This window comes from Nyctereutes procyonoides, unplaced genomic scaffold, assembly GCF_905146905.1.
Source record: "Nyctereutes procyonoides isolate TBG_1078 unplaced genomic scaffold, NYPRO_anot_genome, whole genome shotgun sequence".
Classification (NCBI taxonomy): Eukaryota; Metazoa; Chordata; class Mammalia; order Carnivora; family Canidae; genus Nyctereutes; species Nyctereutes procyonoides.
The window spans coordinates 9,288,250-9,304,568 of record NW_026575141.1 but is presented as its reverse complement, the minus strand read 5'-3'; the positions used below and the strand labels follow the sequence as shown (position 1 = coordinate 9,304,568).

General features: G+C 38.7%; 1 pseudogene; it reads right to left on the bottom strand.

Annotated features, from left to right (window-relative positions):
* Positions 1-5,284: 5,284 nt before the first annotated feature.
* Positions 5,285-15,894, bottom strand: LOC129498149 (gametocyte-specific factor 1-like; annotated as a pseudogene).
* Between the last annotated feature and the right edge of the window lie 425 nt (positions 15,895-16,319).

Below are 16,319 nucleotides of genomic sequence, written 5' to 3'. Positions count from 1 at the left end.
CTTATAAGTAGTTCTTAATTTGCAACAAAAAACATCATGAAATTATTATGGTAATAAAGGTTATCTTTTAAAATATAATATCCCAAGTGTACCTGTCTGGCTGAGCACAGAACTATAGGTTTTAGGGATTTCATCTTGATAATTTCTCCAAGTTATGTTTTATAAAAAGGTAACCTTTAAAAAGTGATTAGCCTGTCAACCCTGTACATGATTTAAAGGTATTCCAAATAAATATTAAAAAAATAGTCCAGTTTTTCTTACATTTTTGATGGTCTTTGACAACCTTATGTCCTCAAATGGCCTTATTTTATCTGAGCACCCACCCACATCCTTCATCAAGTATTTATTCAGTGTTCACTCTCTGCCAGGCTCAGCATTAACTGTCACAGATTTAAGGTGACGTTAGCATGGTTCTTGTCTCAGTGAGTTTATTGTATATTTGAAGAAGACAGAAATTTGAAAATGACAATGTTATATAAATGCTATTATAGAAGTTCAGCCTGTTCTGGCATACAAATAAGAATTTGGAGGTGTCAGAGAAAATTTCAAGGATGTCATGAAAGAGATGATGTGTCCACTACTCAGAAGACTGAATAGCAATTAGTGCAGAGACACAAGACAAAGGGAACTTCAGAAAGATGGAACATTGAGTGTGGTCTTTATAGTGGTATACAGTAGATGATGGGCCAAATGGTGAAAGCTTTGTTCCACCATACTAAGAAGTTTGGAGTTTACGAGGAAGACACTCCCAAACTTTTTAACCTGCCCTGTTTTCCCATGCATACCTGTCACAACATGACTCATTTATCTATTTTTACTCCCTATCAGCTTCCTATAATGTAAGCATCATGAGGACAGTTGTTGGGTCTATTTTACTTGCTGCCATATCCACAGTGTGATGAACAATATCTGGGACTTAATAGGAGCCTACTAATTATTTACTAAGCGAATAAAAGCCAAGAGGGAGCCACAAAAGAATTGTAAGTGTGAGAGTCGTCATGGCCACTTTTTATAATTGGGGTCCTCTTGGATCAATGCTGCCTTTTTCCTTAGTTCTGTCCTTTGTTCTCTGCTCCAATCACAATTCTATGGTCAAAGCCGTGTTCTCATAAGTAAGCCATGAAAAGAGACAATTTGATAATGATCTGGAAAGGATACTATATATGGACTAGTTTAGTTTACTTAGAATACATAAATGGCTGTCAAGTGACCAGGACTTAGAAATAATAGAAGCTGCAAGGCAAACTGGAAAAGGCATGGATTCTGGAGTTTGACAGCTTTAAGGGCAAATCCCAGTCCCCAACAGTTATGACCTATTCAAGCCTGAGAGAAGTAACCTTCTATATAACAGCAAAAATACATACTTTTTAGGGTTCTTGGGAGGGTTGACTAATATAACACATGGAAAGCATTTGACTTTAGAAGTAACTCTGTAAACATTTTTTATTGGGTATGAGATGTTACCTGTATTGCTGTCATCTGGTGAAATGTCAAAACAGTAGACTTGCGCCATGGCAGACTTGGCCATGAACCCAATTAAGAAATGAGACTACTAAATAGAAAAAGAGAATTGGCACAAATAATTTATATAATACACAACTTTATATACCATCAAGTTTACAAAAACAAAGTTGGATTTCCACTTAGATCCAATATTCTCACCAGGGATCATGTTTGTATCTGAGGTACAAGAAAAATTTGGTATCCCTGCTCTTCAGGAACTTGCACATTGATAAAGATGATATATCAACCAAAACTGTGCACAGAATGAGGCATATGTAGAAATTGTAAAAAATGAAGAACTATAAGAAACATAGTTTCATCCTGTTAACACAACATACTAAAAGAATTGAGCATTTTAGCTTCAAAAGATATGGAATTCATTTGTTAGATACAGACTGCACCCTAAACTCTCAAGTGTCATACAAAATATCTCCCTGGTACAGCAGAAGGCTCAGCTCCAAAGGTGTTAATGAAGATAACTGCTCCTATTTTTGAAAGTGAATTTGAAAGAAGTATAGACTATTGAGTTTATTATATAAATACACTAAATGTTGTTGGAAGAAAATAGATGTTTACTAAGAGATCATGAATAATCATTTAAGCATACCTACTGAGTAGTGATAAAGACATGGAACTTAAAAAAAAGCTCTTGGCAGTGAAGTTGGATATATATACGCTTTTGGGAATATTAAGTATTGGATTCTTAATATAGCAAACATTACGCTGACAAAAGTGACTAACAGGAAAATGATAGCCCATTGGAATACAAGGACAAAATGGAGAGCAGAAGTCCACAAAATGAGAAATATTTCCAAAATGTTAACCTTTATTTGGTAATTAAGTAATAGTGAAAGAAATTTCTCACACTTTTCTATAAATTGGCTTCTGGCAAAGTAATAGTGATATTTACATGGTGTCTGACCTACTGAGGAAGAGGATAGGTAGGCACATTTTATTTTGTAACTAGATATTTCAGAACTGTGAGGACATTTATTTGCCATGTAACTTCACACTGCAATGAAAGTGCAATGATTTCTGGTTTATATCCTTTCCACCCCACTCCCAGAGAAGCTCAGTGAGGGCACAGCTGTGTGCTTGGATTCTATGACATAGCACAATTCTTGGCACAGAGTAGGTGCTCAGAAAAAGCTGAAAAAAATGTTGCAATGACTTGAGCAAAATTGCTATTGATTGAAAGTGAATTTGATAAATTCCTAATTCAGTTGGTTAGCTACTGTGATTGAATGTATTTTTTCCATTTGCTTGAAGATATTTATTTTTGAAGCACTTCATTTGAAATTATTTTTGACTTTGGAAATGCTCCCCATCACGTTCCTCTGTTTCTTTGGGTATACGTCAACAATGATCTTACTCCTAAATTTCTGCCTGATAAGTCCAAGGTAATAGTGTGTTAATTATGTTTTTTAATTTTCTGTATATTAGGATGTTTTGACATCTTAACATACCTGTCAGGGGAGAGACTGCCCCTGTCCCCAGGTGAGATAATTCTTAGAGATCACAAAGGGCATGTTATTTGATAAGCAAACCAACCATGCCAGAACCCTACCTCCTCTATCTGGTCCATATACCCCAGAAGGAAATATTCCCTTGTTTTTATCATCCCAGGACTAGGTCTCTAGGCAACTAGAGATCACCTCTATAGCCCTGTTGGGGTTCAGGACACATCACTCCAAAATATGGCTCCTTGGCATATTGAATATTTTAAGCTAAAGGATTTTGAGAAAGTGGCAGAAGCAGAAAGTTCACTCTGATCTCCTCTCACCTTGCCCTTCTTACCATAAAACCCTCATGTGAAAGATGTCTTCCGAATACCTGGACAAAAGGATCATCCTTGTCTCCAAAGACAAAGAGATGCCAAGAAGAATCCAAACCAACAGGCTTTGCTAAATTTCCCCTAGTTTCTATAATTAGCACATTCTCTTTATCCTCTTATTTCCATACTACTTCCCATCCTTCATCAAACCTACAATGAAAATACACAGGTCTAACTTTTTTGGGGTCTTTTCCTTATGAAGACTCCTGTGTCCCATAAATCTTATATTAAATTAATTTGTATGCTTTGCTCCTGTAATCTGTCAGTTTAATTTTCAGATCCAGTCAAGGACCCTACAAGAATAGAGAATTTTTTCCTCTCTGCAGTCCAAGGCCTGCTGAAATTATTCAAACTAGCCAGTCGTAAACTGTTCAACCTACCCTTGAGCACAAACCTATGCCTTGTGGTTCTCAAGGACACTCCAATAAAGGCTTTCCCTTCTCTCCTGGTCTGCTTCCTGTCCAAAATCTGGTGTTCCTCGTATGTTCCTCTGTGTCACCTTTATTTTTACATTTTTAAGAAGATTTTATTTATTTGCGAGAAAGAGCATGCGCACGTGTGCAGGAATGGGGGAGGGGCAGAGAGAGAGGGAGAAGCAGACCTCCACTGAGTAGGTTGCCCAATGTGGGTCTCCATCCCAGGACCCTGGGATCACAACCTGAGCCGAAACCAGATGCTTCGCTGACTGAGCCGCCCAGATGCCCCCTCTGTGTCACCTTTATACATTAAGACGCCAGCACAGAACAAATGGGAAGGTAGAAATGCTTTTCTCTTTGTTCATATCTTGTTTTTACCACGAGTTCTTCTGTAGTAAGTTCATACTCTGCATATTAACTGAAATGAACAATATGTCCATTAAAGTGTGTTTTTTTGGACTGTGAAGGAGCATCTCTCATTAAGAGGTAATTTTTGGAAAGGACTTTTTGAATTATGGTACCTAATGAATGGCAGCTTCCTTTGAACTCGGCAAATACTGCAATATTGACCTTGGGTGTAGGGCTCATATTCCAGAACTCAGAGGCTTATCTACCAGTGTTCCCCAGGTAAGAATACCAGGCTTCACATTATGTTCCACTTGCAAAACTGCCAGGATTGCTTCCACACAATCATTCTGCGCAGGATACTAACATTTTGATGACACTGAAATTTGACATGGTGTGATTAAAGAATTTGAAAATCCACATCAAACCATCCATAAAATTGAAAACCTGGATACTGCACTCTTCTCTTTCTTCCTCTGCTTGCAATCCAAGAGAGAGGGAAGGAAGGAGGTAGGGAGAGAAGGTAGAGGAAAAGGAAAAACACTCACTGCCCAGATGTCACAAATATCACAACTGTCACTTCCTCCTCCTTCTCCCCTTGCCTCAGATTCCCTTTAAGAAGCAAAGCAGATGGGATCCCTGGGTGGCGCAGCGGTTTGGCGCCTGCCTTTGGCCCAGGGCACGATCCTGGAGACCCGGGATCGAATCCCACGTGGGGCTCCCGGTGCATGGAGCCTGCTTCTCCCTCTGCCTGTGTCTCTGCCTCTCTCTCTCTCTCTCTCTCTCTCTCTCTGTGACTATCATAAATAAATTAAAAAAAAAAAAGAAGCAAAGCAGATGAAGCAAAATGGCAGTATTGTTCGGGAAGTGCCAAATCCAGTCTGCTATGTACCCACAGGTTATGAAACAAAGTCACTAAGATCTTAAGGTCAACTCTTCAAGGTATTAAATTTCCTGTGAGGAACAGGGAAAATGTTTTGTTTAGACCGTACTTCTCTATGTCTGTAAAAGCACTCAAACTGATTCAAATTATTGTACATTGTTAAGCTCTAATAACTTTTTTTTTGAAAGCCATAGACTATCTTCCTATAACTACATCAGGAGGGAAAAAAATGAAAGAATCCATTGGTAGGAAGAAAAAGCAGGAGTCTTCTAGGGTCTGGCATTTGATGAGACAGATATTTAGTTACTGGGCATTTCAATTGTTTTTCCATGGCAGCACATACCGCAGAGACTTGGGAGCACACATGCCTGACACCAGGTTACTCTTATGTTCCAGAACTATGTTCCTTGCAGAGCTGTTGTTGCCACAGTAGTTAACTGTACCCCAGACAAGTGGGGTTGCTGGTCTGTTCCTACAGATCTTTATCTCAGTTTTCATCCAAAGGAGGACACTGCCATGTGCTTTCAGGAACAAGCTTTTGTCCAAGGTTCCTGGTTCTGTTGGCAACATCCTGCTCAACAAAACTTTTATCATAAACAGCTTGAGATATGATGACTGATTTTGACCAGAGGAACATGGTAGCAAGCATTGAAAGGACAAGTAGTCATTTTGCTTTGACAACAGGATGATTCTTTCTGCACTTGATAAGATGATAAGGAAACCTGGGAGCCCTGATCTGGTGGTTTTTATCATAATGGCATTGTAATAACTTTGGGTTATTTCATAAAATTTCATATTTATTTATTTCATAACCCAAAGTTATTACAACGGGTCCAGGGAATCAATGTAATTTTTTTCTATGTTGGAGATGAAGAAACAAAACCAAGTGCTCTGTGGAGACACACTCTCCCCACAATCATTTCTTCCCACATCTTGGCCCCTGATGTTAGTTAGGGCATGGGACTCCCATTTCCTGTGACTCCAATAATTTTTTAAATGTAAACACTTGTCTAACCTTTTATATTAGGCTGGTTTAAAATCTATTTTGTTCTTATAAAGTCATTGCTGCTCATGGTGAAATAATGCAAAGTTACACAGTGGGAAACTAAAAGTCCTCTTCCCTCCTCCCTCTGCCAGTGATAATCCCTGGTTATAGTTTCTTGTATGTTATTCCAGAAATTTCCTAGTCATGTGGAAGCAAATGTTTGCGCATATTGTTAAAAGATAAACTGAGGTATATTAGAATTATTAAGAGCTTATTTGAGCAAAAACTGATTTAAATCATGTAGCACCAAGCCAGAAGTGATGAGGAGTGCTCCACAGACAGGGAAAAGGCTTATACAGAGAAAGAAGGGAAGCAAAGAAAGGAACTTATTGACTGGTCAAAGCTTTGAGCATAGTTGGCTGTTTGTGATTGGTTGTACTTAGTATTTTGATTTTTAACTTTGAGGCATTTATAGGTTTAGATTTTGGTTTGCCTCTATAAGCTGCCACAGCAATAGAGCCACATCAGTCTAAGTGGCCCTTTGTTTAATTAATGTAACAGTATATTTAACACAAATAGGGCTATGGTGTTAACTTGCTTTTCCCACATGACAATATATTTGGAATATCTGTAGTTAACCACACTGTACTCCACTGTGCCCTCTATGACAATTTTTTTAAGTTCTTATTGTTGAAAATGTCCTTTTCTGAAGATTTTTTTCTCTGTCAAAAATGTTGGAGTTAGCATTTGTATGTATGTATGTATATGTGTGTATATGTATGTATATGTATATATGTGTGTGTATATGTGTATATATATATATGCACACTTTTGCCAGGATGAAATGGAATTGCTAATGGAAAGTATATATACATTTCAATTCAGATAGACATTGCGGAATTATCTTCTAAAAAGTTTGTTCCAATTAAGGATCTCAGCAATTTCATTTTGGGGAATATGATATTCAGTAAGATGTATTTATAATAGTTCTTTGCTTAAAAAGAATAAGTAGGTTTAATTTGATTGAAAACAAATTATCTAATTTTGGCTCAATGCACAACGTGTTGCACTGGTAACAAACATTGTCAAAATAAAGTTAATACCTCTGGGGGTTTCTGTCTTGTGCCTGATATGCCATGCTTCTTATTAGACTCCACAAAATTCTAACACATTGTATTAATACAACTATGTTCACTTACTTGGTTTCCAATTATTTCATTATAGCACATTTTTTTAAATTTTTATTTATTTATGATAGTCAGAGAGAGAGAGAGAGAGAGAGAGAGAGGCAGAGACATAGGCAGAGGGAGAAGCAGGCTCCATGCACCGGGAGCCCGACGTGGGATTCGATCCCGGGTCTCCGGGATCGCGCCCTGGGCCAAAGGCAGGCGCCAAACCGCTGCGCCACCCAGGAATCCCCCCATTATAGCACATTTTTAATAACAAACATCAGATTAGGAGGTAGAACATACAGTTTTTACTGAAAGATATTTCTTCCCCCAAACCAACCTGCTAATGTTAAATAATAGATATAGAGACAAGGATGGGCTTGGGTTAACATACAATTACGTAATTTTGGGAGAACAGATCATAATGGATAGTTTCATTTTTCTCTTATAGGTTTTAATTGAAGATCAGAGGTAAAAAAAGATTTCTGGATTAATCATTTTATAAAAGTAGCAACAATCACGAAGTTTGTGATATGTAGTATACAAATATTTTTGAAAGTTGAGAAGCCAAAAGTATACTTTTTGCATCATACAGAAAACATTAGTCCTTAAATGGCGAAAGACGATTTTAGTGACTAATAATTTTAGTGATGTCATGTCCCATATGAAATTGAGAACTACCCTTGCTGAAATTGTCAATCACTGCCTTAGAAGCCTTCATAAATAAGAAGAGATTCCATTTGTCACCCAACATTTGTGTGTTTTATATACAACTTCCCACTTAATTTTTTTCTCCAATGAAGAAACAGCCTTAGATTAAGTGACTTCCCAAGGTCACATAAGTACAGCTACAAAGAAGGCCCTAGTGCTTTGACTTCCAACCCTGTATTTTTCTACCATTCTACCATGTTCTACCATTACAAAATACTTCCCTCCCATAAGGTTATGAGATGAGATAACATGGCACACAGACCTTAGAACTACTTCGGATTTCTTCTTTTTACCCCATAGCAGCATCTGACCATGAGTCTCTGCCAACTACTGAGAACTTTTCTGACTGCTAGACCCAGGGTGCAGGTGATCAAGGGCCACTTAATTTCATATATATTTTAAATATATAGTTTTCATGAATTAAAGGAGAAACTGTCATTCAAAGAAAAAGGAAACCCCAGTATCAGGACACACAGCGATAAACTTTCCATTTACACCAGCAGGGGGCAGTAGGATAACAGTGTCAATCCCAAGGCTTTTTCAACAATACAGTCTCTGTCCTTGAAGTCTTTCAGTTTCAGCAAACAGAAATGGTAACTGGTCACATGCTAGCCCATTATGTCACCAGAAGAAAATCAGTCGTCTTATCTTTCCGCTAAAACATGGGGTATTTAGATGGCTAAAAACAGAATATAAATAATTGCTGGTTTGTGGTTACTTTAGAATTTTTGTCTTTGAGTGATGATGCTTTAAAAATTTGCTTACTTATAAAACTGATTGAAAAGGGATTTTTTACCTTCAAGCAACAAATTTTTTGGTGGATATGATTATATCTTTCCCGCAATTGCTTTATGTATTCTTAATAGATAAGCTGAATGATTTTTTTTTTAAACATACATTCTGATATACTAGCTGTGAAACAACATTTGAGAGAGACCTAAAGAGAGACAGAGACAGAGAGAAAGAGAGGCAGAGATGGAAGGAGACTGAGATGAAAAGAGCACCAAGGAATTGCTCAAGTACAGGGAGGTGTGGAATTCGGTGGAAGGGGAGTTAAGGCTGGAGAGGTAGACAGGAGTCATATGTGAGGGTCTTCTGGGCTATGTTAATGAACTCCAAATTAATCTTTTAGGCAGGCCTGAAATGGTCAGGTTTGTGTTTTAAATCTGTGGAGAAGTTAAGGTGAGGAGATGAGCCTGGAAAACTAGTTAAACAAGGCTGTTGCTATTATCTAGAGCAGAGATGATGATGTCTTGAATGAGGCAAGTATGAGGGATGGAAAAAGGAGGATAGAAATAAAAATCAATAGATTGCTGGAGTTTTCGAGGGTTAGGAAAAACAAGGAACCTAATGTGACACCAGGTTTCTTCCTGGACAATATCATCCACTCCTGAGAAGGGAATGGGGGGGGGCAGCAGTGTGGGGGGCTCATTTGAGCATGTTGTATCAGAGGTGACTCTGGGGAATCCAGATAATTTTATGTCGTTTTTATTTTTGTTTTTAAGCCATATGATTTGGATGCATAAGAGAGAAAGTAGGACTGGTGTCATTAATAATAAATAATAATAGTTGGAGAGACATAGTATGCCTAATAGTTTGAGAAGATAGTTATCTGGAAGCAGACTACCTGAGTTCGAGTTCCAGGTCCATCATTTGCTGACTGTGAGTTTGAGCAAGTTACATAACTTCTCTCTTAGTTTCCTCATTTGTTTTAAGAATTAGTAAGTTAATTCATGTAAAGCTTTCAGATCCGAACATGGCAGGTGTTAAGCACCATATGCCAGTTTGTTATATTGTTGTTATTTTTATTTCATTTCTCATTTATGGGACACCCGCTCTGGGCCCTAGCTGTGCTAAGGGCTAATAGGCAATTTCTCACCTAACTCTCGGTAACACCCTGTGATGGTGATACACTTAACTCTCGGTAACACCCTGTGATGATGATACTGTTGGGACCTTAAGAAACTCAGAGCTCAGGAAGGCTGATGAGATTTTCCAAAACAATCCACTGGGAAATAAAGGGTGGAGCCAGGATGCAAACTCAATCCTAAAGGACAACAGGAGTCCAAGCCCATTAAGATGATACTTGAAATCATAAAAGGTGTGAAGGGAGAGGAGCCAGAAAATCCATCGTTCCTCCATAGCTGGGGATAAGGGCAGAAAAAAAGCAACTAAAGACTCGTAGTGCAAGAAGCAGAAACAGGTTAGTCAAGTGGATTGTAGCTGGAGCCCAGTAAGGTAAGGATTTATTTTTCAGGCTGCTCTCATAATTCCTCCTCTGCCTCTATCCCTAATATTGAGGTTTTACATTTTACACTTCTGTGCGTGAAAAAAAATTACTAAGTAGACACGAATCTTGACTCCTGTACCAGAGGCCTCACATTATCCAACAGACTCAAAGTAGGATGAAGGCACTTAAAACTTTGAAGCTCAGAGCTGCTGATCTATGTTAGGTCCTAAGAGCTTTCTCCTTCCCTAGGCAGTGGTTACAGGGATTAATAATCATATCTGCTTCTGTGTCCCAGCTTAGTGTTACTTCCAGGATGTATTCCAGCCTATATTCACTGTCTTTGCCTGGAGGTCCTGGGACTTATCCTATATATATGTGCTAGTTTGCTAGGGCTTGCCACGACAAAGTACCATGGACTGGGCAGTTTTAACTACATAAATTTATTTTATCACAGTTCTGAAGGATAGAAGTCCAAGGTCAAGGTGTCAGCAGAGTTGGTTCCTTCCAAGGGGCATAAAGGACAAGATCTGTTCCAGTTCTCTCTCCTTGGCTGGTAGGTGGCCATCTCCTCTCCTTGTCTTCCATCTGTCCCTGTATACGTCCAAATTTCCTCTTCGTATAAGGATACTAGTCATATTGGATTAGAAGCCACCCTAATGACCTCATTTTAACTTGATTACCTCTGTAAAGATCTTGTCTACAAATAAAGTCAAATTCTGAGGTACTAGGAGGAGAACTTCAATATGAATTTTGAAGGAACATAATTTGGCCCATAACAATATCAATACCCTAATGATGTTAACTATAATTATTACAGACTTTGACTTTGAATCCAGTATGGAAATGCAGTACAAGTAAAGAAACATTCTACTCCACCATTTTGTGATATCAACAAAAGGAAACAAATTTTCATTTTACATCTCCCACTCAGATCTTCCTTTTCCAATTCATAAGATATTTAATAAAGTAACTTTCAGGGCACCTGGGTGGTGCCGTGGTTGGACTCTTGGTCTTGGCTCAGGTCATAAGCTCAAAGTCGTGAGATCAAGACCTGTGTCAAGCTCCACACTCAGCACAGAGTCTGCTTAAGATGCTCTTTCCTCTGCCCCCCCCACCTGCACTCCCTCTCAAAATAAATAAATACAACCTTTTTAAAAAAGAAGAAGAAGAAGAAGAAGCTTTCTTTGTTCTCTTAATTAAGGAAAAAGATTTGCACTCATTTTAAAATAAAAAATCATGTGTTTACATGCTCATTCAGCCTTTTCTGTCTCTTGTAGCCAACATTCTTTAGGGACTGGGACAGCCATGACTACCATGACCAACATACTAAGTATTAAGTGCAGTCACTCTCCCAGGTGCTGTGGAAAGAGAGGTGGGTTACAAAGATTCTATGACCTCAAGATATTTATAATTTCATGCTATTAATTTTAACCCTCCTTGCATCATAGAGGCTTGGTAATCTGGTAAAAGCTAGAGCTTCTCTTCCTAGAGATATTTATATATTATGATAAACAAAAGTATATATACAGCTGATTTTGTTGCATTAGATCAAAATACTTTCATATGCAGAATTGTGCTTTTTTTTCATCATTCTTTGCATGTAAAATTAATTTAAGGCAGCACTCTTAAAAAAATAGGAAGCAGGAAAGAAAGAAATCCAATGTATGCAAATAAAATTAAACCATAAACTTTGTTAAAAAAATAAATTTCAATGAAAAGGCATCTCTCCCTTGGCTTAATGAGAAGCTAAAATTACTGAGTGGTCTCTGGCATGGTCTCTACACATATACTTTCCTGTACACTTTGTTTTGATGGTAACATACACTAAAAAGCTGAGCTCACAACAGTGTGTGGTAACAAACAGAATCAGTTCATGTTCACAGATAACACAATGGGCTTATGACAAGAGAACACCAAGATATTCCAGGATTATCTGATATGGACAGTGGATTTATGTGGTTTAATTTCTGTTGGCTTCACATCACTGAAGTCTCATCTTCAGCAAGGGGATGCTGTTGATGTCAGCAAAGGGAAGATTAAGAATTCACGTTTCAATTTTCAGGTTGTCTGATCAGAAGTACTTTAAGAGTTGCAGAGTTTCAAGTTGTCTGCATATTTCTGTATCACAGATTTGTAAAAGGGAAGAAGTTCATAATCTGCTTTCATTTCATGAGAAAACATTTTGAAAAGGCAATGATTCAAGGTGCTGGTGGAAACAAATTGATACCTTGCAGACCCAGAGAAAAGAACGGATGAAGAGCTTACAGCATCAAGTTATGTCCTCTAAGCTGTGTTACCAAGCACCACAGGTGTTCCATCTATTCACAAAGTGCCCAATGAGTTACATTTGCTGAATAAACTTTTCAGCATTTCAAAGATATCAATGGGCTTGAAATTTCTGAAGGGACTTTCTAAATAGGAATTTATTTTTGAAGGCATCAGCTGGCTGCATAAAGAAGCTTCCAATTCCTCCATCATATGCCTCAAAATATTTTTAAAAAGTCAACCATCATGGAATAGTTTCATTTTTTGGAGTCACAGCTTTAACTTGTCTCTTCTGCTCCAAACCACACCCTTAACTTGACCATTTCTGGGGTACCCAGATTTTACCCTTTACTTTGTTGCTATTTTAAGAGTAGGCTGACTCATCAGGGCAGACTAAATTTTGGGAAAGTCTTGCCTTTTCAACTCTAGTCTTCTTAGAAAAGATCTACACTAGTAAATTTTTGGAACAAAAATTATGAGATACTTCTTCAGCATTTTTGGCTTCATGCCTCTTTCACTGACAAGAATGGTGTCATGCAAAAGGACTAGGGCTTTGGTGTTCTATCACACACAGTGAGAACCAAAGCCAAAAGATATTTGACATTTCTTCCTCATTATTTTCTTTGACATTTTCTAATTTAAGTCAATCCTGAAGTAAACAAAGACAGATGCTCATCATCATAATGATGGCACATATTTTTTAATTTCTACCAATAGAAAGCTGTTCTGACATATGACAACACTGATGAGTATACAGTGCATGTGTATAGGAGCAGCCACAATAGACATTGAAAAAATGGATTCACCAAGGTATTTTGGAGGAATCACATAAAAAATTACTGTTGTGGATGTATGTATGCATTTCTGACCCCATGTATGTTCACACGCACATCCATATGCCTGATTCACAGACCTCCCTCTAATGCCCTCCTGTGGAGCACAGGTAGAAATGAGTGGACAGTATCTTCAACAAAACCCAAATTCCAGTGTGACTACAGAAGGATGTGAGCCCAATGGTGGGAGAGACCACTTTCCTGGTAGGTTAGAAAAGAAAAGACCCCGATAAGATAACATTGGAGCGACAACTTAAAGACTGAGTAGAAGATCTTTAGGTTGAGAGGAGGACGAAGGACAGAAACTGAAAATGGAGATGCCATAACCAAGGAACCTCCAGTACTGTGGGTGGACAGCTCTAAGAAGCTAAGAGTTATGTTGGAAATGTTTAACTATCAAGACAGAGAAAATTACATAGGCTTGAATTTTAACTGCTGTTTTTCTGTGTAACCTAGATAAGTTTCATAAAGTCCTTTTACCTCTGTTTCCTCATTTTTAATGTGGGGATGGCAGTTTAAAGTCAAATTGTGCTGGGATCTTGTATTTGTCCAAATAAGATTTCTTTAAACCCTCCTTGCCATACCAAGTACATGAATACCCTATGAAAGTGGATACAGCCACCCTCCCCTTCATTTAGGGTCAATAGCAATAGCGATAATAATAAGGAGTAGAATGAGTCTGTACTCTGTGCAAGTGTTGTATTAAGTGTTTTACATGTATCATCATGTTTTGCTTCATAACACTTGATGCAGAAGCTCTCACTGTGTCTGTGATGCAGAACCAGGTTAAAATAGTTTAAAAGGCATAGCCAAAATTTCTTAGAGAGCAGCTGTAGAGCCAGCCCTTAAATCAGGCTCTTTGCTCTACCTCTTCTGCCTTAAATGTCCTATAGCTAGTCTTCTTCAATTGTCTCCAATGATCACCATGCCTGGATTCACCTTCTCTGGCCAGCCGCTCAGGTTGATGCTTCCTTTGAATGGTCTGTTCATATTTGATTGACTTCTTCCCATGAGGCTGCTTCTCAGACCATCCTGGGTGCTCACCTGTCTGTGTGCAGGTGACACATGCCACCACTTCACCTGGATTCGAGGGACACGCATCTGCCAGGGCCCCATACTGCAGATCCCTGTATTTCTGTGAAAGGGAATTGCGTGCACTATTGAGTTACTGTCGGGCCCATCTTAAATGCTTTCTCCTTGAATATGCTAGGAATGAGTGCCCCTGTTACCTCTGAGTGACATAAAATCATATTGAGCAGGAGTGGTGACTGCTCTGCGTCTTACATATATGTTCAGAAAACTGACCCTGGGGAGGGCAGAGAACAAGAGGAAGAAAAAGGGACACCAAAAAAATAAAACACATTTTCTAAAAAGGTGCTCATGGAGTGGAGGCTAGGTGTTTCTCTGAGATCTGTACAAACGCATGCTGGGTTTCTTTTCATTTCTTCTAAGGAATTTTGTCAGGTTATCAACCATGGACTTTGTTCTGCCTGAGGGAAATGACTCCAGCTGGGTCTAGCTTGATTGAACTGTTTACATTTCTGAATTTCCTCCCTTATATCTTCCTCTGTCAAACAAGGAAACTCAAAGTTAGAAGAAGAAAGTATCTTAGTTGATATTTTAGTCTGTTTGGGCTGCTATAATAAAATTCCACAGATGGGGTAGCTTATAAACAACAGGAATGTATTGCCCCCAGCTCTGGAGACTGGGAAGTCTAAGATCAATCCACCAGCATGGTCGTATTTTGGTGAAGGCTTCTTCCTGACTCACACCTTGCACTTTCTCACTGTCTCTACGTGTGGAAGGGCTAAGAGATCTCTCTGGAGCCTCTTTTGTAAGAACACTAATTTCAGTCATGAGGGCTCCACCCTCATGACCTAAGCAACTCCTAAAGGCTCTACTACCTGATATCATCATCTGTGGAAATTAGGATTTCTTCATCTGAATTCGAGGGGGACACAAACATTGAAGCCGTGCCAGTTAATTTCTGCCATTTTTATTCATTTAGGTTGATTCTGTGAAGTAACAAGGGAAAGACAATAAGGAAGAGAAGCAGAAGATTCATCTTGAGACTTGCCAAGTTCAACTTCCTGACCACCCCACCAGTCTCAAGATTTGGAGTAAGGGTACCGTCATCCACAGCTCTGTAAACTTCCCAGATTGCTTTCTGATTCCAATTTGAAAACAGTGTCTCATGCTCTCTGCCACAGTGGATTTAATCTTTCCTCCTGCTTTAGATAGTATGTTGTAAGTCACCCAGATGGACCCTCTGGGTAGCATCATCTGCTTTTCTTAGTGTCCCTCACCCACATTTTGACTAGACAATATATTTTGAGATACATTGTATGTCACAGGCATATTTAGAGGTATAAATTAGCAACTGATTTCTTTCAACCAAATAGCCTAAGAGAAACTTTTGCCTGAAATCTCACACATTACTTCTTTATTGTAAAAAAATAATATTCATACACATTCTGGCATATATTAACCATTGGGTCTCCTCCATGAAAGCCTCCAACTGAGAAAGTCAGAATAAAGAAAATGCTACATTTATATTCAAAGCATTGTGGACACAAGAAAAGCACAGTGCTAATAGCTCCTTGCATTATGGCTGCATCTGAAGTGACAGCTGACCACACTGCAGTTGAATTTCAGTCCATTCCTACCTCAAGGAAGTTGTAGCAAAAGCCCAGTCCTAAGAGTTTGTTATGAGATGCCATGTTTACAATAAAAATGTGCAGCCATGCTGTCAAGGCTGCTTCCTCTGCCTGAGACCAGACAGGTTCTCAAAAACACTTCAGGAGCTTTTAATGAGTCCTCACAAATCCCCTGTGAAGTGGAACATTTTTCATCTGCCTCCAAGCAGGAGGTAAAACATTTGTTTGACTTGCTTAAGGTCACAGAGAAATAAAGAGGCAGAGAGAGCCAGGGCAGATAGAAAGAAGAACTGAGCTGGATGTTGAAACAATCTGTATTATTCCCAGAGTCAAAGAGGTGGGCACAGGTGGGATGCAGCAAGGCTATGGGTGTTTTTCACGATGTCATTACTGCAACTCAGGGGGATGCTGAAAGTATGCCATGTGCCTTTCCTTGCACTGAGAAGTCACCAGAGAATGAGGTGAGAGGAGAAAGGGGCAGTATGGGG